The sequence below is a fragment of the Varroa destructor genome, unplaced genomic scaffold (assembly GCF_002443255.2).
Source record: "Varroa destructor unplaced genomic scaffold, Vdes_3.0 BEIS01000002.1, whole genome shotgun sequence".
In the NCBI taxonomy this organism is placed as follows: Eukaryota; Metazoa; Arthropoda; class Arachnida; order Mesostigmata; family Varroidae; genus Varroa; species Varroa destructor.
Window position 1 is genome coordinate 13,568,396 of NW_019211455.1, and position 25,846 is coordinate 13,594,241.

General features: G+C 44.1%; 1 protein-coding gene across 6 annotated transcripts in view; it reads right to left on the minus strand.

Moving 5' to 3' along the window:
* The window catches only part of LOC111245610 (uncharacterized), a 151,563-nt gene that overhangs the window by 56,060 nt on the left and 69,657 nt on the right, over positions 1 to 25,846 (minus strand). The gene's annotated exons all lie outside the window — the stretch shown is intronic.

The following is a 25,846-nucleotide window of genomic DNA, read 5'->3' on the forward strand; positions in this document are numbered from 1 at the left end:
TTAGTTCCGTTGAGATCGAGTGTTAGGTTTCACAATAATCGCAGTTTTCGGGATTGGATCCGAGAGCATGAGAGTTCCTTTGAAGTTTTCCGTCGAGGCAGTAGCAGCGGCAAAAGAAGAGAACAACGAGGAAAGCTTTTGCATAAGTGACCAGGCTGATTGGCTGGCGGAAAGGAGCTGCTTGCAGAGAAAACCGGCAAACTGGGATCCTTCCGTTTCTGTAGCCCGTTTTTCTGCGAAACGGGAAAAGGGGGTGGTTAGATGGTGATGTGGAGTTACGCTGCAATCTTCTCTGGAGGGGGACAGCAGGCTTTTCCCGCCCTGCGTTCTTTGGACGTCAGTAGATTTGGGGGTGTGAAGAGCTTCTAGGCCTGCTCGACCCTTCTAGTTTACGGCTTCCGTGAGAAGGAGAATCAGCTAGAGAAGAGGACCCGGGAAGTGTCCCAGTTTCGGCGATTTGGCTTTACAGCGGGACCCCCCTGACAACTTCCTTCGACAAGAGAGACAGCGGGAGCAAGATCATCTTGCTTGATATGTGCACGTTTGCCATCGCGGATATATGTAAGATTCTATATAAATAGAATAGCTGCACGAGGTGCGTGAGTGGCCACAGCGGCATGTCTGAGTAAGCCAACGAGCCTGAAACCCCGATAGCAGGTCACCGGAAACTAGAGAAAATGGATCTTCGGAAGCAAAAGGCTTTTTTTCGCGGCCAACTCAGCGGACGGGCTAGCGTCCGAAAAAAAGGAAAAAGACAGGAAAGAAGAGTGGTTCGAGACCTAACATCCGAACCGATGTGCCACCGAGTCCTGTCCGCTCCGGGTTTGGGGCGTCGAAATTGAGGGGTTAGGTTAAGGTTGTCGGCCACTCCAGTGTTTCTTCCTTCTCAGACATCCCTGCCGCTGTTCCCTAAACGGCGATCGGCCGGTCAATCGCTTGAAGGGAACAGACCTCTTACCAAGGATAGAGGTTAAGCAGTAGAAGAGGGAAGGAGAAACAGTGCAAGGGAGTTTGCAGCCCTGAAAGCTAAAGGGGATACAAAATCGCCGGCGGGGCCGGATATCTACTACATCCACTGGACGATACAGGAACAGTGGAATGCGGCATGGCTTGTTAAGTCGAGGTCTTTTAGATCCAAAGATTTCAACTGCTCCGCAGGGTTCTTTTGCTTTTAGCCAATTATGGTGTAAAGAGTAACCGGACAGGAAGGATAGGCGGTACTTTAACGTATCTCGTGTATTGAGTCACTTTTTTCTTTGAACTAGATTATATCATTTTACGATGCCACCTATATATATTTAAGTGACATCGTAAGAACGTGAGCTTATTTGTTTTACTGTTTTTGGTTTCCTGCCTGCATTCAACTAAGCGAAACATCTGAGTGAGAGTTCCATCTTTAAGTGCTGACGAACGTTTTCATCAGAAAGATTGCTCCTGTTTACAGGAAACCCAAAAACAAGTCCGAACTCACGGAGCGTCTTAGAGATTTGTACCATGAAAACTTGAGTTCTACCTAAAATACAGCATCTATATTCAAGTAACGGTTTATTATCTCACAATCTGTGCACCTATCAGCTTACTACTCTCATCAGTAAAAGAATTAGACTCGCCCCGATTACCCATATCTTACACTACCCCGTAGAAAAACGTGTATCCACGAATTTTAATGGCCGCAACAGCCTTTTGTGTGTCAGTGCGATTGGCTTCTATCGCAACTCCTTTTTATACTCCCATTAAGATGGTATACATACATCTAGGATGAGATACATATATATATATATATATATATATATATATATATAATTGTCACTGTGAATTGAGTCAAAAAGCTATTCGCTTGTGGTCAAAAAAACGCCGACGATGACGCCGGTGAGAAGCTCGGCCGGCTACCTCTTCCACTGCGACATTCGTCGCACATCACCACAATGCTATTCTATCAAAGTTTACCTCACCAACGTAGCGTTTCTATTGGCGTTTCATTAAGACGAAAGCAAAAGCTGCTATTTCGAAGGAAGTCAATAGACTTTACTTTTGTTGGTATTCCTTCGTTCGTTCCAAAACCCACCCGCTCCAGGCCACCTCCTTGTGCCATCTGCCTTTTTATTGAATGGTGTTCGAACCCGAAACATTGGCGATGTTAGCCCTTCACATTCATATGCGATTTATTGTTAATACTACAGTTAGGTCTGCCATCGTCTGCTGTCTCTGTTTGCTCATTACTTATACATAGGACGGTATGACGGTTCAGCGAGTGACGCCATAGAACCGTAGAAGCGTTTTCCAACGCACACGTTCAAGCAATGCTGGTAGGCGATGAATCAATGATGAATTGAGTGGCGGAGGTTCGGCGCAAAATAGCGTCAACACAATACTAAATTTCCAAACCTAACCGTTCGACCTAGGTCAAGCTGGCACCCTACACAGTGCATAATCAACTTGGTACCTGCCGATGCCGTCAATGCTCAGGACGTCGGCGGCTGCATTTGTGTGAGTTCCGTTCAGTGAACAAGCGCCGTTCACATTTTAGTCTGTTTCTTTGAACGAATGCTGGCTGTTGTGGTTAATCATTTGGTAAAAATGAGTTGAATGTTGTGTTAGAACAACATACGCGCTTGTTACTACCATATTCGACCCGCATGAACCCGGACGTTATAGGTTGGATTCGATTTTGCCAACGCTATTTTAGCAGGAAAATATATACTTGAAAAAGACCCTAACAGGACCCGGATGGCAATAGTCCATCCGCGCTTCGGTGATCAGCTCTGAATATGCTCGGTAGAATTTCTCGGCAAAGACTGAACTGTTTTGAACGGATGTACCTTGTTTACATCTCCGATTTATGAGATATACACAAGTACATGCAGAATATGATGTAAAAACAGAACAAGCTTATTTAGTCTAATAACATTACATCGTATTGTTTTGACTAGTTGTTGTTGTTATGATGATTGAAAAAAACATTTGGTGTTGGCAGCAAGTATTATTCCGTAACAACTTATGAAACGCACTTGCCTATTATGGCCTCAGATGTGACTAAAGTGAAGGACTCCGGGTAATAATCCTGGGGCAGACAATGATAAGTTTTTAAGACCTTTGCTTTGGAACAGTGGGGTCGCCGTGTTCAGTTTATCATTACCGTTTTAAAAATCCGCGCCCCGACTTTGCCAGATGATAGCAATGAAATCCAAGCTTTTTTCTAACTTTCTCCTTCGTCGTAAAACTAGAACGAGTTCGAATTAGCCTGATGTGTGAGTAGGAAATATGGGGATTTACAAACGCATGTTCTCAGCATAGCAAATTTCTACGACAACTGCTTATGCCACCTGGCATTTTATTTGCCTTTAGAGTTTCTGTATGCATTAGATAATGCATCTTTATCTAATCACATATGACTACTTAGGTTTTACTTTATATGACCACGAAATATTTTCATATCCTGTTTTCATAATAACTATGAAAATTGCCAGTAGTCTTAGTTGGGCATCTAAAAACCATACCCATAAATGATTTATATCCGATGTCGATAAGATTTGAAGGTGCTTGTACCTACATACGCTCAACTAAGTACATGGATACCATGTCGGCTTACCAGTCGGGGCAAAGCTATCCGTTTTCTGCCCAAGTGACCAACAAGTGAGACTTTGATGCATGCAGTAACAACAATGAGCAACGTGTCCGACAGGGATTACATCATAGAAATTGCCAATGCAGAGAGATAAGTGAGCACGGATTGAATGCCTCGGCGGTAACCTTTTCTTTTTCCTTTCACTAAATCAGATCGCAACGCTAATCAGTAATGAAGCATATGAATAGGGAATCAATAATAAAGCATACAGGTCTTTAACATGTCGCGATCACGACTTTAGTTTTACCCAGAAAGCCAAACATATATTGTTTATCCTTGTGGATGCCCTTGGATTATTATTTCGATTACAGCATAGTACGTCATGCCCCTATCGATACTGTGTGGCCCCTCGTCGATTCAATCGAAAGAAGTGTCAACGAAAATAAGCAGCAACAGCAAATTAATATCGTGGCATGTTTTCTCACTAGAAAAAAATATTTTAAATGAACCTTACCTTATAAAAGAAACACAATCGCCCCATGCGCTATATGGCTGGCTAAAAGGTTCCGTGATCTCGAAAAAACTTTGACTCGATTCGTTGTTCTCCGTCCAACTTAGTTCGGCTGCAACCATCCAACTCCCTTGTGTCTTTCTTTTGCTTGAACTCCTCCAACTCAACGGATTGAACAGCCGTCCCATTGCCGTTGCACCCATAGATGTCGGCTTCTTGCCTGTTAGCGGACCCTGACAACTGTGATATGCCTATTTCAATAGTTCTTTGCCCCAAGAATTGGAGGTAGCTAGATGGAAATAGACATGCTATGTCAAAACGATGAAAGAAGACCAGGCACTGCAAGGAAACCTGCTGTCGCTGGACTACATAATAGAATGGAACTACATAATAATTGTTCGCCGCGTTATGGACGCGATCGTTTCGCGAGTCTCTGCACGGTTGTTTGCCGGCCCGTCGACCACACATTTGGTGATGGTGGCAGCGATGCTGGTTGACGCATATCAATCAGTCTGTCCAGAAGTGAGTTGACGAGAAAAAAGGATGGAAACTATTAAGATCCTGGCATAGAGAGCTGTTAACAAGCTACTTACCGTCAAAGAGGCGATATCGTTCGTAAACAATCAGTCAAAAAAACCGACAACGAAACAGACAGCTTCATGGCCACAACCCACACTTGCCACTACACATAATTGCAGTGCCATCTGCTCTAGTGGTCTGAACGCAGCTTTATTATTTTTCTCAGTACTGCCTTCTTCATTAGACGCGAAATGACGTTTTTATCGTCTAACAATCGGATGATGTCATGTCTACGATATTTGCTTTGCGTCGTAACTCGATGCAACTTTTCCAGTTAGCTATTTTTGACGGTCTATCTACGTAGGAGTGGTGCTCCTATATCGCGCTGACATCGGCCGGCTTCGGATCCGAAGACAATCGCTATTCTTCCAACTTGCACCAATCGCATTAATAAGATCTGAGGTGTCCGATTCAGCCCTATCCGAAGTTAAATCCGAATTAAATCAAACTTGGCCTCCCCGACCGAAATCAACCAAAGGGGTCAAAACAGATAGATTAAAAACAGAAGGGAAAGAAGCGGTGACGAAATTCACCCAGTCCAGTTTAGCCCCGTCAGCAATACTAACGGCGCATTCAGCTCATGCATAGAAGCGTAGCAGCAGCGGTGTGTTCCGGCTGGATGCGACGCCCGTTTGCACTCTCATCTAAGAGCGTACATGTATCCAACTTCCGTAGCAGTCTTTATCGACAAATTTCTTTCGCAATGTCTCTCCCGTCATAAGCGGCAGGATGCAACCAAAAATCAAGAAAAAAAAAAGTAGGAAGGCGAAAAAGAAGAAAGTGCGAAGCTTGTCGCTGCTGCCCTTCCACACCATTTGCGGAACTGGGTAACCCTAGAGTTCAGCCTTTAGATGAGATCGGTTGGATCGAAGAGGGGATCGCAAACGAGGGCAACAGAGATGGGCAGCAGGAAGAAAACGAAAGATAAATTAAAGGAAGAAGGACAGGAATCAAGAAACAAAAAAAAAGTCTGAAAGGCTCCAGCGAGAGCGCAGAGGTCAGAGCAAAGACCGCGGAAGCGGTAGCCCGCTTAGACTCAAGAAGTCGCAACTAAGCTTCCCAGAGAGGACACGTTCAAGAATCCTTTTTTCTTTTGCTTTTGCTCATCATCAAAATTGTAGTCGCAAGAAGACCTGGGGGTGTCCTCTCCCAAGGTTTTCTTAACCCTTAAGTTGGTACAAGGGCAGCAGAAGATCTGTCAGAAGATGCCAAGGCCGAAAAAGAAAGCCAGACAAGTGGACCGCAGAGACTGCAGAAAAGACGCTAAGACGGGAAGGATATAGTGGGTGCGTGGCGGCAGATCAATCGAAGGCAGTCAGTGAGCGTTTCAGTCATCCGTTCATGCGTTTGTCGCGAAGGGTTAAGCCGGCGGATCCGCCATTAGGACGTCGCACCGGCCATCGTCGCGGAGTGACAATGGCATTACGAAATCTGAAGGAAGCGAAGCCGAGCATTTTAAAGGATAACTGAAGGCTGGTAACCTTTAAAAAGGATGAACCAAAAAACTGTCAGCAGCAGTCCTGCTACTGACTTCATCAATTATCTTTGAATACTATTGTTCCACTAGAAACTCGTCTATGAATCGTACTGCCTTAATAAGTTTAGTGGTAGGAAGACGTACGAGTTTGCCGGGCTAATCAAAGCAAATGCGCTCGACAAAGTCCACAGCGAACTTAAGGCCAGTAAGTGTGTGATATTAGAAATTTCCAAAATCGAAAAGAAATCTCAGGAACCGTTGCCATTACATACATTTCCAGCTCATTACACCCGTTAAAAATTTACAAGAATCGAAAGTCGAAATGTCCATGTTTGTTTAGAGGTTTTATCTTATTATTGGTATTTTTCTATTTCGTTGTTTTGCCCTAATTGATAAATTGAGCCGTAATCTTTTATTATTATAAACTAATCTCCGCAGTTTAGTACGCTTAGCATTTGGAGGTACTTATGTGCCTACATTAATACTAGGACTTTTTTTTCTATCTTCACCTTCTTTATCCTCTTTGAGTGTAAGCCTCGACCTAACCCTCGGGAGATTCTGAAACTTCATTTTTGAAAAGAGAATTAACACGTCAAATTGATAGATCGTAGGTCAAATTATCGCTAAGAGTAATTTTGTGCAATCAGTTTCATTGCGTTGAGGCACATATTGACGAGAAATGATTTAACGCCGGCTCGATGTGATTGTGAAAACGTACTCGCATACAAAGATAACGGCGATAATATGGTCGACGGCGGAAGTTCTCTGACAGCAACAACAGTAGTTTTTATGCGGACTAAGTCAGCCATGAGGCTGCTACCTAACAAGAATAGACCTGCTGCTACAGCCCAGTAGCTGTAGCAGCAGGTCTATTCTTGTTCTACTCACTTTCCCTGGTCTTGGCGATTCCGAGTCGAGCGTCACGGACCACTTTCTCAAATGCACTCAGCTCAACTCTATCCTGCCATGCCCCTTCAACCCTCAGGGCTTGCAAATGCTGACCACTTTACCCTTCACGCACCTTCCGCTCTTTCCCACGTAACTACGACGGCTGCCTAGACAGGTCGTAATCTCTGGCATGGCGCACTGGCGACATACGGGCGCCTCGATCGTTGTTGCTTTATTTTGCTTCTTTTGCTACCAACACCATCGTCTACACCGTCTATTCACATCATCATGATGGCCCAACACAGTCGGGACTGAAGTCCTGGCCATTACCCCTTCTTCTTCAGCACTGACAATTACTATTCGCACAAGTGCCACGACTCACTCACAACTGGCAGCACCCCGTAATCGGCCACCCGCAACCCAGGATGGATCCTACCCGTCTGGAAGGGGCAAACTCGACGAAACTATCTCAATGACTGGCAGCTGGCTGCCGAGCTCTCAAGCCGCTGAGGTACTGAGCAGCGATCCAAGAACCCAAGATGTACAGGCCTCTCCTCTAAGAGAGGAAAGCCGAGGAAACTAAGCGCGGCCCAGTCAGTTGGCACCTCTGAAACTCGGCCATGCGCGTACGATTGATTATCCCTTATTACAACCGCCGTGGCATGACGCGGATTCTGCTTGATACTCGCGCCGGCGGCCAGATCCCTGTCACTGGCTGCCAGGCCGGCTCGTTGTCGCTGCTGCAAAATGCTACCACCATTCCAGGTTGACAATGTTCTCCGACGACACAATTGTACCTTTTCAACAACCATAATTCTAGGAAAGAACATTTGTCCTCAAGATGATAGACCCACAGACTAACAGATTACATATATATATATATATATATATATATATATATATATATATAGTTGAATATGAAGGAAAGCTGGTGCATTCATCTCAAACATTTGAATAAACTGTCCCATCAACTGCCTTGAGGGGAAGGGTACCTTGAGACCAACAACTTTGGGTAAATATCTGCGCTTAGTTTTTCACTTAGATACGAAAGAAGTGTTTTTATGTTTTTATGTCAATTACGTAATTGTTTCCAAAAGTAAATGTACATTCAACATCAGTTGATAAAATAGATTTTTGATTATGTTTTTATAAGTGCACATAATTTAGATCTTATTAGGATTGAATTGGATAATTAGCGAAAGTTCTATAAAGTATACAAGCTAAGTAAATTCGTGACATGCATGCATATATACTAGGTAAATCAATAATAAAATCACCTAGAAAAAACAAATCATGTTTTCTGATTCAATTCCAAAAAAGGAAAAAATGCTAAATTCCTGAAAGCATACCCATAAGTAGAAACCTGTGTAGTGAGTCATTCAATCGTTGACGTCAAGTCTAATAGATCCCATTGAGTTTTAAATCTAGGTGTGGCAGTTTTAAGCTTAAAGGAGTTCGTCATTTTCTCCCAATGTTCAACCGCCACCAAGGGCCAAGCGGCTAAAGCTTCATGACTAAGCTGGGCTTGCCAATCGCCCGAAGTCACATCGGTGTCCGTCCAGCACAGCCTCGGCTTTTCCTGCTTTTTTCCTTGGGCTTCAGTTAGCACCAATGGTAGTGATAGGAACGGTGGTCTTCTGCAATTATCTCTCTTCTCATTTTTTCTTCCTGTCTCAACTTGTGCTGCTCCATTCCCTTTTCCCGTTGATGCAGAGCCTGCCACAACCGTTAAGTGAGTTGTCAACTTAGGTTTGTCGTCCGTTCTGCAAAATTGTTCCTATCCTCTGTACCATCTCGTTACCCGTTTGGCCTTCAATTTCCCTCATTTCCAAGTACCAGCAGCGAGACAGCTTGCTGCTACTGCTGCCGTTATTAGAGCAGTTGGTCCCCCACGATTCAACCGCTACCCGAAAATCTTCTCTCAATCAGCTCCTTTGGTTTCTGCCCGCTTCCTTCGTTTTAGCCAATGTATAGGGGGACGAAAGAACAGATCACCGGTAGAGGCTAGAAATCAAGACAGAGACCAGTACCTAGTTGAAACTAGGATTCGGGTGCCTGAAACTGCCGGGAACGCCATCTGCAGACCTTCACAGATTCGTCTGCTATTCGTCCTTTATTCGCATGGAGCTAGCGTCAGTTCCCCAGGCTGAAGGCCACCAGGTTAAACCTGCCCACTTCACGTCCTTTATCCCGCATGCAATCGTTGTGGTTTTTACAGCATGGGCTCAAAATAGCATATCTCTAAATCATCATTAGATAACTACATCTACTGTTTTCTCTCGTTCTCGTTTTCGCCCAACGCTCCATTCCCGCCATTTAGAACGCCGTTGCATGATCGTCCCATCAAACAACCTTTCTTTGTTAGACGGACATTCTACCGATTATTAGTTGACCGCAACAGCCGCACGAGCGCCTATCCCTGCACTGGCTAATAGCAGACGCTACTTGAATAGTTCACGCCCCTCATCTCTTACCCCTGTGTTGCTATGGTTTCCTCATGGAAAAGCAGTATGTAAGATTGGTTTGTTGTAATAGTGGTGCAGCGTTCTTTTTTCCTGCTATGAAAGCTACCTCCACTAGAAAGTGCTGCTTTTGACAACGTCGACTCAACAACGGACTTGGCTAGGGTCGAAGAGTTTGCCCCAAAGCAGCATTGTTGTTTTCGTTAACTCATTTTTTCTTGTTGTATTTCTCGCACTCTAAAATTATCACCTCCGTTTTTAGTGCCGTCTGTTACCAAAACAATAAGTCGTAGTTCACATCGTAGTTCGACATGTGTCGTAGCCAGGCGTTTTGTCCGAGTCGGCTCTCTCGGCAGATTTTTCGATTGGGAAGGTTTTTTAATCTGCATTTTACTAAAACCGTTGCTGCGTTTTCTCTGTCACCGCTTCCCGCTTCTCCCGACAAGGGCAGGCGGACTCAGAGTCAAGCAGCCAGAATGAGAAATAGAAAGCCGATGCTCATGAGCGACGTCAGCAGCCACTCTATAGACGTCTAAGCCACGTATCTTCTACGTACGTACCATCATCATATCTACATCCTGGAAAAAAATATGCTCACATAGGTGGCACATGCTCATATGGAATATATGTTACATAATGCCTGCATACGACTCAAGACACAATATTCTAAATGTAGCTACTATACGGCGTGTACGCCGTGGATAATTATTCTAAACGACAGGTATGATTAAATGAAAAAAATAGGATGCCTTAAAAGTTTACACGCAGTTTGAATAATTATAACTTCAAATTTTACTTAGATAAGATTTTTAAATTGCAAAAAATCTATGCATAATATGTAACATTTTATCTGATGTTGTAGCGCATTGTTTGCCAATTGCAGGTTTTACATCTTCCTCCAGTATCGTCGATTTTACCCAATATTTAATGGGACCTCTCCATTAACTTATCCGTATGGAAGACTCTTATCAAAATATGCTCTTACGTCTCGATAATAGCGCAGGTGTTCTGGGAAAAACGTACCATCCCGCCAAAGTCCTTCCGAATGTGTGGTAAAACAGATTCTTGCGGTGAACTCAAATGATTGCCACGAGCCATTGCACTGTCCCAAAAGAATAATCCAATTAATAATTTTCGCTTCAAATACTAAGCCATATTGTAACCTGGTAAGTTGATATGGGGTTTCTGTATATTATGTGCGTTTCCAGTTACGCCTCCTACCTTGGATACGGTTTCATAACTCTAAACGATCGATTGGCAAAATTGTTCCTCTCTATCTGGACCATCTTCATTGGTAACAATGCCATTTTTAGACTGTAACATTTTCATATACAAAGTCTTAAAATATAATGGACGCTTGATTTGCTGCTGCTGTTAACGACCTAATTACGTTACATGTTTCTCAATGTTTGGCCGTATTTCTATATGCTCTTGACTGGAGAAGCTTAACGAAACATTGTATACGAACGTCCTGGTTCGTTTCGATTTTTTTCAAACTTATCCGATTCTGTTTTTGCTCTTTTAGAGATCTTCTTTTACGTGAACAAATTGTCGGAATCACTCTCTTAGATAAAGCCTTAAGAAGTTGTGCCCACTAGAGGTTTTAACCAGAGTGGGTCTCGTAAGACCTACCTGGAGTTTCTTCAATAGACATGTTAAACGGCATGCCAACCATAAAAGTAGCTACTAATCTCAAAAATAGTTTCAGATTTTTTTTTTATTTTCCTGATTACTAATTTCTAATAATCATTTTTGCTAACGCCAAGATTTACAGCTGCGAGGTAGCATGCTCGTTGTTAATGGTTGCTATGGCAACGCACTCAAAAATATGCGCGTTAGCCACCTAGACTGTGCCGCCCCCTATCTCTTATCACACGATTATTAAATATCGCGTAGAGGGATCTACCTGAAATTTTCATACGTCCAATAGCGTCCTAGTTTCTTATTACCTCATTAGCTTAAAAGAAACAACAATCAGATATGATGATACCCATAATAAAGAATGTGTATAGATATTTGGCACGCCAACTGTACAGCTAGCGACTTGAACCAATCAAACCTGCGTCGTAGACTTATGACGAATAAGCCATAATTATCGTTGTTTAAACAGTTTCCCCATCATATTAGCTACTCGTAGGCGAGCTGACAGTGCGTTGTATAGAAACGACGCGAGCTATCCAAATAATGTGCTGTTTTAACGCGAATCAAGAACAGGATTATTTTGACTTTAAGTAAATTCGTTTTAGTCTGGGTATTCCCAAGAATTTTATACCTACTAAGAAACTCCTCTGTAACGCGTCTGGGGAACTTAAAGCGCAAACTGAACATGCTGATGGCACTATTTCAGCATGTACCCAAACTTATCATTAGTTTCTCTCACGTTTATATATGACAATGCACCTTGGTGTGATAGACAGATGTACTGCTGTTCCTGCTGCTGCTGATCGGACACTGACGTAAGCACATGGTCAGGGAAACGCCTGCCTGTGACGCTGAGGACCAGTGAAGTATCTCGCGCGTCGCGTTATATGCGAGCTACAACCCTTCAATCGTTTAGAGTAAAAATGCTGTTCAACTACTGACCCAGCAGTAAAACAAGTCATTTAATTCTCAAGTGTTTGAGCAACAGTGTCGGTCCTACATAGACATATAAGCAGAAAGGGAATCTCACACGACGCAATCACATTAAAATGGTGATGCGGGCACGTCGAAAAGACCCCGCTGAGACAAAAACGCTTCTGCCCTGTGCTAAGCTATCAAGGCGAGAATACAGTTATCGTACCGTTCAAAGGGATTCAGCCAAATATTTTTTGCCACTCTTGTGTACTAACAAAGGGTAAGAAAGCGCTGTGGAGTATGTATATATAAGCTATCGGTTATCAAGTAAAAACAGTTTAAAGGATGGCACTCAATTCTTTAAACGTACCTCTTACAATCCAATACAATTTTCTTCAACTTATCGCCGAATCTGATAAATAAACGAAAAGCAGCCAGTCGCAACAGTCCGCTTACTTAAAACTTACATCTTGTGGAATTGTCCAAGATCTTCTTTTACCTAGACAAATATTAGCTGACATAACCATTTTTGCCTTACTTCTCTCCTCACTTATTTTGCCGCTGGCCGCCGAATGTACGTTATCTATAAACGTCACGGACCCTTCTGCTTTTTTACGCTGTCAGAGACAACCGCTTTCATACACTTCTGTGGCTCGGTAACCGGTAAATTGGTAGAAAATTAAGGGCTGCCAACAATAGGAGCACTGTTGCTGTTTTTACTTGTGCTATTGGTAGTTCTATGACGGCCACCATTTCTGCGCTTCACGATGCCACTCAAATAAACGTTCGCATCCACAGGGTGATTCGGTAGTCGGTCACAAGACGGTGGCAGTGAATTGTGGCTAACCCACCGCAGTCAGGCCACCCTGGCCTGGATCCGGAAACCATCCGGCCTGGTCAAACAGCACACGTCTCACCGAGTCGAACTCCCTTTTTTTTTTCTCTCCTTTCCTTGAGTATCATTCCTGCTTTGCTACTCCACGATCCGACAGTACTGCCTAGTGTAGCGGCCACTTGCTTCTTAGACGCCTTTGGTTTCTTAGGCTTGCTGTGCAGTCTTCGAGCTCCGTACTGCGGGCGCCAGCGGGTCCTGAAACAATCAAATCGCCGTCTTTTTCTTTGTCTTTTTACCTCTAGTCATTACCCTCCGGTCGTTGTCCGTGGTTCACGGAGGTCGTTCTTCCCCCTGTTGTTCGTTTAGGCAAACCCTTCCATCGATAGGCAACACTCAACATAAAGAGCGCCACCCAACCAGGCCGAAGTCCAACGAGAAGAAAAAGAAAATCCTTAGATTTGCCCCTCAACTATACATCGTTACCCTCGCATACCTCCTGGTATGTAGGTAACCTTATATGATTTCCTTTATACAGCCCCACTGTTAACCGTTTGGTCCTCTCTTCGCCTTCCAATCCAGCCCCGTCAACCCCACCCATCTTTGGCCTTCTTTCTACGAGGCACACCAACCAGACAGGTACCAGTTTGATCTTACGCCTCATGTCCCATATTTTACCTATCAAACTCCTTTTTTTCTGTCCCACTGTTCGTTTCTGCCAACTACTAGAATTTTCGTGGCCAGCGTTTTCTTGGGCCACAGTGTTCTGCTTGCTTCTAAAGGTTGTAGCCGCCTTTCTGTCATATAACTAAAAGAGAAAAAAGAATTATCTTCCTCTTTACTCGAAAAGAAGTCTAAGCTTAGAATCGCCTTCTAGGTAGGGCCAGCCGCCCATCTGAGAGTTGTAGTGGCCTATTGTCTAACCTAGTCAATGATGGCAAACGAGTGTGTACCTGCGTGAACTGAAAAGAACGCACAAGCAAGGGCATGATTACTGCTACCCATAGTGGCTCAGGCGGTACCAAGCCATTAAGCTTGGGTTTGCTTACTTGAAAGATAAGGGGTCACCTCAAACAGAAAGAAGCTCCCACTAACTCAGCTCCACAGCCGCCCGACACTAACACCCCCGACCGGCTACGCTCTTACCACTGCAATAGAACCAGAGGAAGAATCACAGGGTTGGTCTACACTATCTAAATCTCCTTGAGAGCCCTTACCAGCAAACAGCCGCTTTCGCATCCCCCAACATTCGCTTGTTTTTGCTTGGCTCCTTGCTGACCTTTCGCTTGGCTCTTCGGATTCCCCCTACCAATGGCGTTAAACCAGCCTGAAGTTCGATTGCCCCTTCCTCCGACTGTGCGACTTTCCCTTGATTTTGCGATCCGCAACTCCTGCTACTTGTCCGAAAGGGAATTGCTCTTCTCCTTTAGATTCCCATCCGTCTCCACGGCCCACCCCCACAGTCACTGCAATCAAGCGGCCGAATTTCACCCTCCCAGTGCTTTCGTCCACTTTCTCTCTCGCGCTTTCATACCCTACTCTTCTTCACTGACACTCGCTATTACCACAGTTCGAGCAGCAATAATGTAACAAATGCGCGCAACAACAACAGCGACAACAAGCTCAGCGTCTATCAACAGTAGTGAGGGTCCGGAAGCAGCGGCGGCAACAACCGCAAATGATAAAATAACGATACCAAGAGAGACTGTGACGGCTGCTTGGGTCAATGCTTTCCTTGTAGAGAACGTGGGAAGCATTTATAGAGTGTATTAATACGAAGTCAACTAGTTATGATCATAATAATTACTAGTTATCGCCAATTCAGTAGACAAGGGCATGGTTTGCGCGCCCAACGTGACAAAATATCTACTTTGGTATTGTTACTGGTTTTGTCTGATTACGTATGATGGAGCACGTGAGTAGAATTTTGCCGATTACCCAGTACAAACCCTGTGCGTGACCCGCCTTCATAATGGCGTGACGTATTAAGCTAGCTCGAAAAAGGTTTACAGCATATCAGGCATTTGTCATCATTATTTGCAATAGCCACCACGTCGTCTTCATATATAATATCAATTACAATATATGAAGATATGAGCGTGACACTGGTGATATGCGGTATTCACACCAGCCGTTCGAGTATTCGTGCGATGGACTTTCATTTACATATGGGAACTTCACGTAGCAAGGGCGTTTTTTGAGGATTAAACTCGTTGTGCAAAAGACTGCCAATTGCTGAAAAATATGTTTCCCTTACGATACATGGGTGCGTTGCCAGTGCATCATACAACGATGCATGACGTCCTGAAAAAAGCAATCACTTTAGAAGCAGGAAAATGTACTGCTACCATTAAACAACAAACTTGTAATATTTCTCTCGTTCGAGCTTTCAGTGAGCAGAGTCTTTTGTCACGACATACAGTATTCCTAGATGGATATGAAAGGCAAAGATTCATCTTTGAGTTCCATTATAAACTGCTATGGTCAGCCTGTATGCGTGACGTTTAATCTGTTATCAATCGTTAAGCTTCGTTATAAAGCTGGCCCGTCTTATTTCCAATATAACGCATGGCGGCTTCTGACTTCAATGTAAATTAAAATTATTAACCATTCCTTTTCCTTTTAATGGTTCAGTTACCAGCAGCAGCAGCAGCAGCAGCAGCAGCTGCTAGTGTTCAATAGCGTCCAGCAGACAGCGCGAACGCTAGCAGCGCTATTATCCTATTATATTCATACATCAAGCACTCACAGCTCATTCTATTTGTCCAGTTATGTATTGGGCAATCATTCCACCCCGCTTTCTTTCGAAACTCTCTCGGGAACTTCCAGTACTGAGCATCACTACAAATCATTTCGATGCGAAGCAGCATGATGTGAACTCTTCTGCAACTACTCGAAATTATATATTACATATACATATATATTCGAAAGAAAGCGGCGTGGAATATTTATACAGAAAGGTTAAACCCTATCTCAAAAGTTAGCCGTTACAGATACTTTAGTTTGTGCTGTAGCTACGTGAAGCTCCGCTAAAAAAACTGACAGAGTCCGTAGCAATCCGGACCAACTAGCTGGCCAACACACGTATCCGTAAAATATTACGAGGCTCAACCTTATCTTCGACTGACGGAATCGACTAGTGATAGCTCCGTCATCGTATGCCTTGCACTCGCCGAACGAAGGCACCGTCATAAAGTGCTGCTTTTTCATATCTACCTGTTGGCCTTTTTTACATTATTGCTGTTACTTGCAATCTTATTAAAGCAGTAGCACTTCTGCTGACTACTGCCAGTCGTTTATGTCTGTGTTATCGTGCAGATAGCTAATACTTCGTCCGGCACAGAACGGAGTAAAGGCTAAATCGACCCGGACAACGCAATGGAAAAGGACAACGATGAAGAGTCGCCGCCGTAACTGTGTAGTCGCAGCAAGCAAGCAAGTATAAAGAGCTGCAATACAAATGTAAACAGCAACTAAGCATTATGGGCAACACAGATCTAACTTATCCGGTCGTCCAACAACAAACGAAGGAAGTTAATCATCTCCAGATGATGATGATGATGATGATGATGCTAAGGGCTGAACAGCTATCGCCAAGTAGGATGGTAGCAAAGGTTGCATAATCATTTCTCGTTTCGACAAGCGTCTATGGTATCTCAGCACGGGCAATCAACGAGAGAGCAACCCAACCTGTGAGGTAACCGCGAAACCGTTATAAAGGTACAGCTGATTGTCAGCGTTAATCAATATTTCTAAAAAGGCGTGGCTTCTTTGGTACGCTAAGAGATAAGGCCTGGAAGCTTTTCGCTCTTGCTAATTAAATTCACTTGTGGATGGCCATCTATTACGATGTCGTAGTTAGCCAAAAAGAAATGACGTTTGGTCTTTTGCTAACTAGCGATGACCTAGGTAACTGTTAAAATAATAGTAGATGTTTGGTCAGATGAGCACAGAATATTGGAGATTGCGTTCGTGAGATATACGAACGAATACTTAATATTTAGCATGACCTCCATTGTATCCAGCACGATTTAGTATTGTGCTTATTAACTGTACAAGAACTTCAGGTTCAGCTTACCCGGACAAAGCTAGGTTATATGTGGTTAAGGTTCAGCAGGAACGAGGACGTCCAGGGGGAGAGTATAGCCGAAGATAACTACATGTATATAGAGCATATAAAATTGAGGGCTTTGTTTATAGCGAGTGCCCTGAAGCGAGCCGGGAAATCTCGTAGTGAAAGCAACGGTTGTCGCGGCTCTTGGTAGCTCGTAAAATCTTGCCCACCGCAGATATATTAATCGAGTCACCCTATTAAGACCGCTGACAACTCGGGCTAGAAAGCTCTACGACATAGAGGGTATATTGAGAGGTTCAATTACGTACAATCTTGTAGCTGTCGAGCAGAGTTGCGTTGGCGTCCCCTCGCTGAATCAATGCGCGACTCCACGGTTCGATTTGACAAAAGAAATTCGAGAATTTTAGGCAACTACTACCGTGCCGTACGTTGTCATCGCTAACACGTCCTTACCAAAGACATATTAGCGATGACGAAAGTTGGAAATTAACATTCAAATTCACAGACTATGGTTAAAAACTCAACATCATTGCATGTAAAATATATCCGGTACATAGGTACAGGTTGTGCTTTATTACAGAACTTTCCGAGCCGGGCACGGTCCTAGACACCCTTATATACAGTAATACAATGTAACGATGAACATCGTGAGTATGATAGAAAGTCAGTTAGGGCCCTAGATTTACAACTTCGAAACTTTCATGTACGGGTTGACTTTTATGCTTATCTACGTGATCGTGCTCGATTTCTAACTGCTACCGATGCCGCCTCTATTTTCAGCTACTTTGGTATGATACTAACCGTCCGTGTAATATAGCGTGCACACATGGAAATAATCTGTAACGGACAAAATTATATCGTTGGATTTCGCGAGGAATAGATGATGGCCAAGACGCAATCCGACTCGCGTTTAGCTATCGAGTTCTTGATACCCAGCATATTCCCATATCATATCCTAGCATAACCAATATCAATACGCTATGCTGCAATACAGTGATCTAGCCTGCATAGATTATATGTTTCCATGAACAGTTAACTAAATATATGGACATCATTTATGCGTATTTTTGAGTATACTATAATTAGTTGTTTTCATTCAGCCATTCTATCACGAAGCGCGTCGCCGCGAACACCGGTGATTGCATCCCCACGCGAAGTTTGGGTGCTCACCTAGTTGTTGTCTCATTATTCCGAGAGGTCTTGAAACAACGTCACAAGATGAGAAATCACAAAGCCACTAGTAAGCCCCATGGTAGTTCAGTTAGGCAGATATCTGCAGATGCAATCGTACGTCCTGTTCGAGTACCTTCTAACTTTTTCTCTTCTTATCAACTGTTCTTGGCCGCACGTGTAGCTGTGGGACAGGTCCCTCGGTCTCGATGGTGCTCAGCTGCCAGAAGCATCGTAGCCTGCCAACTGAGCCTGCCTGTGGATGGGCCTGCTAGCTCCAACGGCATAGCACGGTCGACATTTATATTAGCCGCACCCGCTGTCCTAGTAGTTACGCACTGGCGATGCCAATTTGCGAATTCAAAATGCAATGAATTTTGAGCAGTCTTCAGGTGGCTTCACTGCTACTCCGACCCACCCGAAGCGATCTAGCTCAGGCAGACGTTCATTAAGCATGTCTTACGGCCGGCGCAAAATAGTAGAGAACAATTGTGCGCATACAGCCACATAGAACGAACCTATTCACGTATGAAAGCGAAAACAACGTCATTAGCAAGGCTTAAAATGCGTGGTTTCAGTACACCGTACAGAACGGCGTCACTCTTGGCACAGTGCTATCTTATGGGTGCGTGCGCCTCCCTACTGAACCAAGCAAACAGTAACGACATGATGCCTATCGGCTATATCTAGACAAATAGAACAGCCTTTTGTTTCACATATACATACGTACATACATGGTAGAACCTACATGCGTAACATTCTTGTACACACTTGTCGCACTATTCAGTAAAACGTGTTAAGCGTGCACAGCCCATGCAAGTGCTTAAGTTGAAACGTGTTGCATGGCCATAAAACAAAGTGCGATTGATTATATGCTTAGTAATAAGTGCAATAAATAAATACAATATCACCAGATGTCCACCCTATTGTGTGGTCAGTGTTGTACGAAGATACTCTAAATGCGATACGAAGATACTCTCTATGCGCCAATGTCATACCGACTCGATATCCACTACCTTCGAATCCCAATTTCAAATCGTATCGCTCTTTCGAGGCTTACGGTAATATTTTTGTCCAGAAACGCCCCATCCGAGGTGCCGTATAAAATGTTTAAACCACCGCATTGGGCATATAGTTGTGTCAGCATGATTGGATGGGGCCGGCAGCTTTTTCTTTTCTACATACAAAATCAAGTTATTTGTGCTGAAATCATTAAGGTCAGCTATAGTGATTTGCGTTTCAGGCTCTTTTTTGGTTTTTCCTTGAGTGCGTTTCGAATTGTTATGGATATCATTGAAAACGGTAAAAATGCGTCATTGTAAAAAGTGACAACAATAAAAACGAAAATAATACCGTATTTGTTTTTTCATTTAGTAATATATATATATATATACTGATGCGAATCAAAAGCGAAAACCTCATCTGCTCATCTACCTGCATATCGGCGGCTGATTAAAACTTGAATACGGATCTTCTATTCCTTTCTGTGTGTACCTAGCTGTAATAGCTAATGCAACCTATCACGGTAACCGGCAAGTTAGCATACATTTCCATTACTCCCGTCTATATGTTTGTGGTCCTAAATCGGCTACATTCAGTACACGAGTCTATGTGTGCTGCATCACGCGTTCGTATGTTTTGAAATGTGCCGAAGATGATCATCGTCATCATTATTACCGTTATCTTAGTGTTGCTTGCGATGTTTTTCTTTGTGAGAATATTGATGCATAATTAATTGCAGCATTGAGATAAGCCAGCATCGCCTGCGTTGTATTCGCTATCGATGTACGAAAGCAGCGTGTCTGCGTATATCTGATGTGGTACGTGGTAATGGCTGAGCGGTAAAGGCCTACCCCACTAACATCATCGCCTCTTTGAAAATTCAAAGGTCTCGGAACTACTCTAGTAAAGGCAACCTTTACTACTACTAGCAAACGATGTAGCTAGTTATGTCGTACCGACTCTACGCGCCGAACGTATCCACTGCTACCGCTAGCGCAGCTGCTGCCCCTGCCCACATCGATTTTTCGGTGACGTCGACAACGACGACGAGACGCTGCCACTGGAACTATGTTCCATTAGTAATGATTCGGCTTTGCTGGCTTCGGTAACTAGTTTACGCTGCTGCAGTTACTTTGTCGTTCGTGTTTCGTAGTAGTAGCAGCAGTGGTCATATCAGTACAAATTCTTCCATCCACTTGCAACCCGCACGTCGTCACGGCCAACACCAATTTCTATCCTGATGCAATGCGTCGCTGGGTTTTGACCACACCGATAGTCAAGTCCTTCCTCCATCCCTCCAAAAGCGAGGAACAGCACGAAAATTCTCAATGTATCGCCAATGCTGCCCAAAGAGGTTTGCGCTCGTGTGTGAGGGTGGGGCCAATACTCCCCAGAACATTCAAAGCCCATGTACAGCCCAGTGACTCCAACCGTACGGCATCGACAGCAGAAGTAGTACCAGGCCGATGTAGATTTGATTCCCTCAAGCGACAGCACACTGACTACTGCATCCTGCTTCCACGTTGCTTTATTTCTTGCCCCTTCGGCTGCTCAGCCATCGTCGGTATAACTCGTTCCTGCATCCGCCCAATGTCCTTTTGCTGTCCTATTTTAGGCCACCCGGCTTCGTCTAGCGCGCTTGCGTTCTTTTCTCCTCGCTCATCGCCATAACCGTTGTAACTTCTTCGTAACCCCCGCGCGATCACCAAATCCTCGCCTCTAAGCTTTCTCCTCGGCCCCTTTCAATGGCCGCGGGGAACCGACCGCGAAGAGAGCAATGAATAAAGAAAAAGTACGGTAGAAACTGCAACTTCATTAGCAACTACGACAAGAGCAGTCAGCCTTCACTAGACTTTGCCCTGATGTATGTCACGCTGTCCCTCTCAGCTCGCAGAACCGCCGGTACGAAGGTAGAAAGCACATGTGCTATCCTTCGCAGCGCCATCGCAATAACACTATGCTTGCCTTGCTATAAACGGCTGCGTCCTTGTGCCTCTGTTTGTTGACGTAGTCAACGAAAAAAGTTGATAAGAATTGTCGTCGAGACCGTTCCTGTTTTCTGCCCCCTTCCCTGAAGGCCGCTATTTTCAGTTCACAGTCGCACATCACTAACATCTGCAGTGTAAAGGACAAGAGCAATTTTTTTCTTACAGAAAAGGAGTGGGCAAGCCTAAGGCTGACGGTTGGCTGGCTTTACCAGTAAAGCAGTACCAGCAAAGCCAACCTAGGCGCGGATGTAAATGGTATCGAGCTATCTAGGAGTATGCATGTACGTACGTGCATATACCACAGGCTGTATTATGCTTAGCAGAACTCTCTGCCGTCACTCATCACCTTTCGCCAGTTTCGCTGCTTAGTACGGATTGGTAAAGCCCACATTTTTCTTCTTCGTTACCGTCACCGTCGACGCCACCGTCGCGTTTTGCTATTTTTCTATCGCTATCATTCACTCCCGAAGATCAATAGAGAAAGCATTTTCCAGTGACTATTTTTCTTCGAGACGATTCTGGTTATAGCAGTTTGCAGGCCCTGCAGGCAGCCGTCAGGCTCTGATTCTAATGGTATCGCCATGAACGTTGGACGAATCCTAGGATCAAAAGGGACGTTTGCAGAATAGTCGTCTTACCAGCGGCAAATCGCTCGAAGTTCAGCTAGTTGGTGAGCTTGAAAGCAGAGGAGCACCAACATGCCAACAAAAAAAAGAACCTCTTCTGGCTAAACGCTTATTGGTTACCAGTATATCGACTTGATGTTAGCGATATTGTGGGCACAAAAAAGAGGGTCACACCACCAAACGCAGCTTGGTGTCAGCAAAGGGGACGCAAGGCATGTGCTGAAAACAACTGAGTGGAGGGCAAGGGCGTAGAAGCGGAGGGTCAGGACAGGGCTTCAGTGAAAACGAGGAAAAGCATCGTAAGAGAGAAAAATGATGATGCGGAAAATGACGTCCCCGATGGCAGAACTAGTCAGTATCACATTTTCGAAAACACACGCCATATGCCGCCGCATTTGCGGTCCCTCCTGTTCCTGCCAGACTGTGTCGTATGCTCCTTTGCTATTTACCCTCCCTTCGCCAATTGCACTTTATTGAGCGTTAGCTGCGGCGAGCACACGTCGATAGATATCGCCTCGATATCCACAGCAAAGACGTCGACGAAAGACCAGCGCCTGGTCCGAAGTCGACTCTATCGGTCTAAATGCTCCTTGCTCAGACCTCCTTCGCTTGACTACCCCAGCTCGGACCTTGGTTTCCTAAGACCTCATAGTTTCCTTAACGCATCGATCAAAATGACCTGATGAAGAACTAATTAGACCGAGTGGGCATCGAGCTGACCTTGATCTAGTTTATGCGCTTTGCAGGATCGAGTTTGTTGCATACAAACTATAGTAGGGCGACTGCTAAAACCGTTTACTCGCAAGCTGCCTACGATTATATGAGTAGAGTTGAGGAAATCATAATAAAAAAGTGACAAACAGCTCAATTGTATAATTCTACCACAACGATATACTTCTACCTTCTATTTAACAAGTCTAACATTCTGCAAATCTATATACCATACCTGGACACTTGACGATGGCAGTCGTCTACCATTTAATTTAAGGTCGCAAGATGCAGGCCTAGAAGCTGGTCGGAAGGCTATCAGGAAATGGACTGGACAAAAGTCGTTGATGGTGACGGTTGCTTCTGCGATCAGCCGGCCTGCGTCCCCTAACGGCAAACGGTTGACGCCTGCGCAGGGCTATTGCCTTCAGAGTCTCTTCGGCAGCTAAGCTTCTCTTTCGTCGTATGCAATGCATTATGTGCGCTTGCATCACGCACATTACTACCGTCATGTTGGTTCATTCACCATCGCCACCGCTGGCCGGTACATGATTACATATAGGATTACCACAGAAAACATAAGCAACATCCCGACCAACAAGAAATACAGAACTCTGAACATTTTACACTCCTTCTTCTTCACACACATGCCGCATTATTATATAGTACGGTTTCATTATTATGCCAGTATACGCAGTCTATTGTATGTACGCGAGAGCTGAAAGGCGCGCTGAGGAGAGAACTAAAAAGGCTAGTAGAGGGCTATTGTTCATGTATTGTATGGTGCGGTAAAAGGGTGCCACGCCCAACTTAACGTAAACGTTGATTGATAGTTAATTCGGACTGATGCATATGTATATATATATATATATATATATATATATATACGCGCTAGATGAGAGTACGCATCACCGGCTGAAAAGAGGCACACAAAAATGTGCTTTAAGGCACCAATACAGCATAGCTGCGCATGATAGCACGGTTGCCAATGAATGACCAATAGGACTAAACCACGACCCTCTACTGCTAGTATCGAGCATCTGGCTAGCGAGGTGGTAATGAAGTGCAGCGACAACATTATGTACTACTTTTCGTGCGCACTTCGGCCAGCTTCGAACGCTTTTCATTGGTGGGCATGAGCCGATCTTCGGTCATACGAGACAGCCTGAAACTACTCGTTCTACCGAAAAGGGAAATGATCGACTGTATGCGGCATCGCGATCGCATCCAAACTCTAGCAGCTTTCGGTTACCTTTTCTGTATAATCATGCCTCGTGATTTGTTTTGCCCGCTAATCTTACGGTCTAGATTCAAAGCCGGGTATAAACATACTTTGTTTTGCGTGATCAGCCAGCCGGTTGAACTCTATACCTATAAATAGTTGCACATTTATGGACAATATGTGTGCAAGGATGACACCAGTTGATCAAAGCACAATAACCAGACTGAGATTTGGGTCGACATGATGTTGGCTTAAACGCCAGTGACCTAATAGGTGTTTTTCATCCAGTCGTTTCCATCGGTCGTTCAGTATTATCGCAAATGAACGGTTTTGAACATCACTGATATTGATGCAATACGACGTAAATTTACTAAAATTCAACTACCCTGTAATGAGCGTGTCATGGCTCAAAAGACGGAAACTCCCATAACGTTTTGATCCAAGCAAAAATCTATATCAATTTTGTCGATTCTGTCGCTCCCATACACGATCATAGCTTAGCGGTTCAATGAATGAACTCTTTATTCCCAATACAAACTGCTGCTGTTCAACGCCGTATCTCATTCTCGGGTAAGCACAGGCGCCCACCGCCCCCTTACAACTGTGGCTCGGTCATGAAATGCGATCTTTCCTAAGCGTAGTAACAGTAACAGATACGAAATTGTAACGTGGTTGTTTCGTGAAAAGATTAGGCTACTTTTAACTGTTAACTTTTTACCTCCTTGTCTTATGCGGCGCGCCTTCGCCACTAGTAGGCGCTTGAGAAACGGTACATGCAGTAATGCTTTCAATGGATTGGTCAAGCCAAAACAATAGATTCATCTAATGCTGTCCTACAGAATAGGAAATATCGACATGGGTATTTCGTTTACACTTGTTTGTTGTTCAAGTGCGAAGAAGCTTGCCTTTTCTTTTGCCAAGCAACATACGTGAGCCTGAAGCTCACGGTTGTACACTGTTTTTCGTCGCTTATTTTTTCGGGGCTCGATTCATGGTCGTTGTCGAGCATGCTCACCTTCATAGCTTTTTTTCCCAGGTCAAAACTCTCAATGTGGGTTGCTTAAATCGAGATTCTAAAACATCTCTCCCTACATACATATTCCTCATAATTGTGTCATTAAAATATACGTTCCGTTAGCCATACGACGCCCTCGTGTAGCAGAACTAACCGGAGTTGATTAAGCTAAAGTTTCAACACTTCAGCTTCGCTTCATCACAGCTTAGCGGCATCAGGTCGAATAAGATCTGGCTTGTCGGTCCAGATCTTAATCATACGCGGACGAATATTTTCGCACTGTCAAGGACTAAGGGCCGCGGTATCTATCTAGGTAGAAATATATATATAGGTACATATACGATCGACGCTGATATACAAGAAAGCAGCGTTAATTGGTTATGAGGCTTTACGAATGCTGCCGCAATGAGCTGATTTTATCCCTGGATATACTCCGACGTCTAGCGTCATAGGGAGACGAGGGAGGATGTTGTTTGCGTCAGCCTAATTAAACGACGGGGCAGGTGAGTATCTACGAAAAAAGACGGCAACATTTTACAGTGAGCATGATACACGGTATTGGTTTAAATTAAATTATAAGTAGTTCGTTTAGCTAATAGTTACTATCATTACGTATGATCAATACGAATCATAATAATACCGTATTGCGCGATTATATTCGATTGGAAGTTGCAAACATAACAATAGGTCCTGAATATGCGGTGCCGTTAAGGCCGTTACTGTTTTTACGTACTTGTTCCAGTAGTCTTGACAGCATGGATCATTTTTTCCTTCGTACACGTGTGGTTTTGCCTAAGTTGTGTGGAGGGGTAATGGCCGTTAGAATATTCCATGTTAAACAAATGCAACGAACCGATGTATTTCTGATATTGCGCTGCCCTGTGCGAAATCAATTAAGAGTTGTCATAAATATTTCACTATACCACATCCAGTATGTGTAGCACGCACAGATATAGATTTACATAGATATTATGCCGGCGTAGCTGAAACTTCTCGGATGTCTGTCTTCACTGCATGTTGAAAATTCGCTCTTAGAAAGCTGCACGCTCCGATACCACAGAAAACGTGCCAATCGGTGCGATCGTGCACTGGCTAACTGATCAACAAACTGGTAAAAAAAAGAAAAAGTAATTCTCCATGTGCATATAAAAGTAGTCGCACATTTTACAT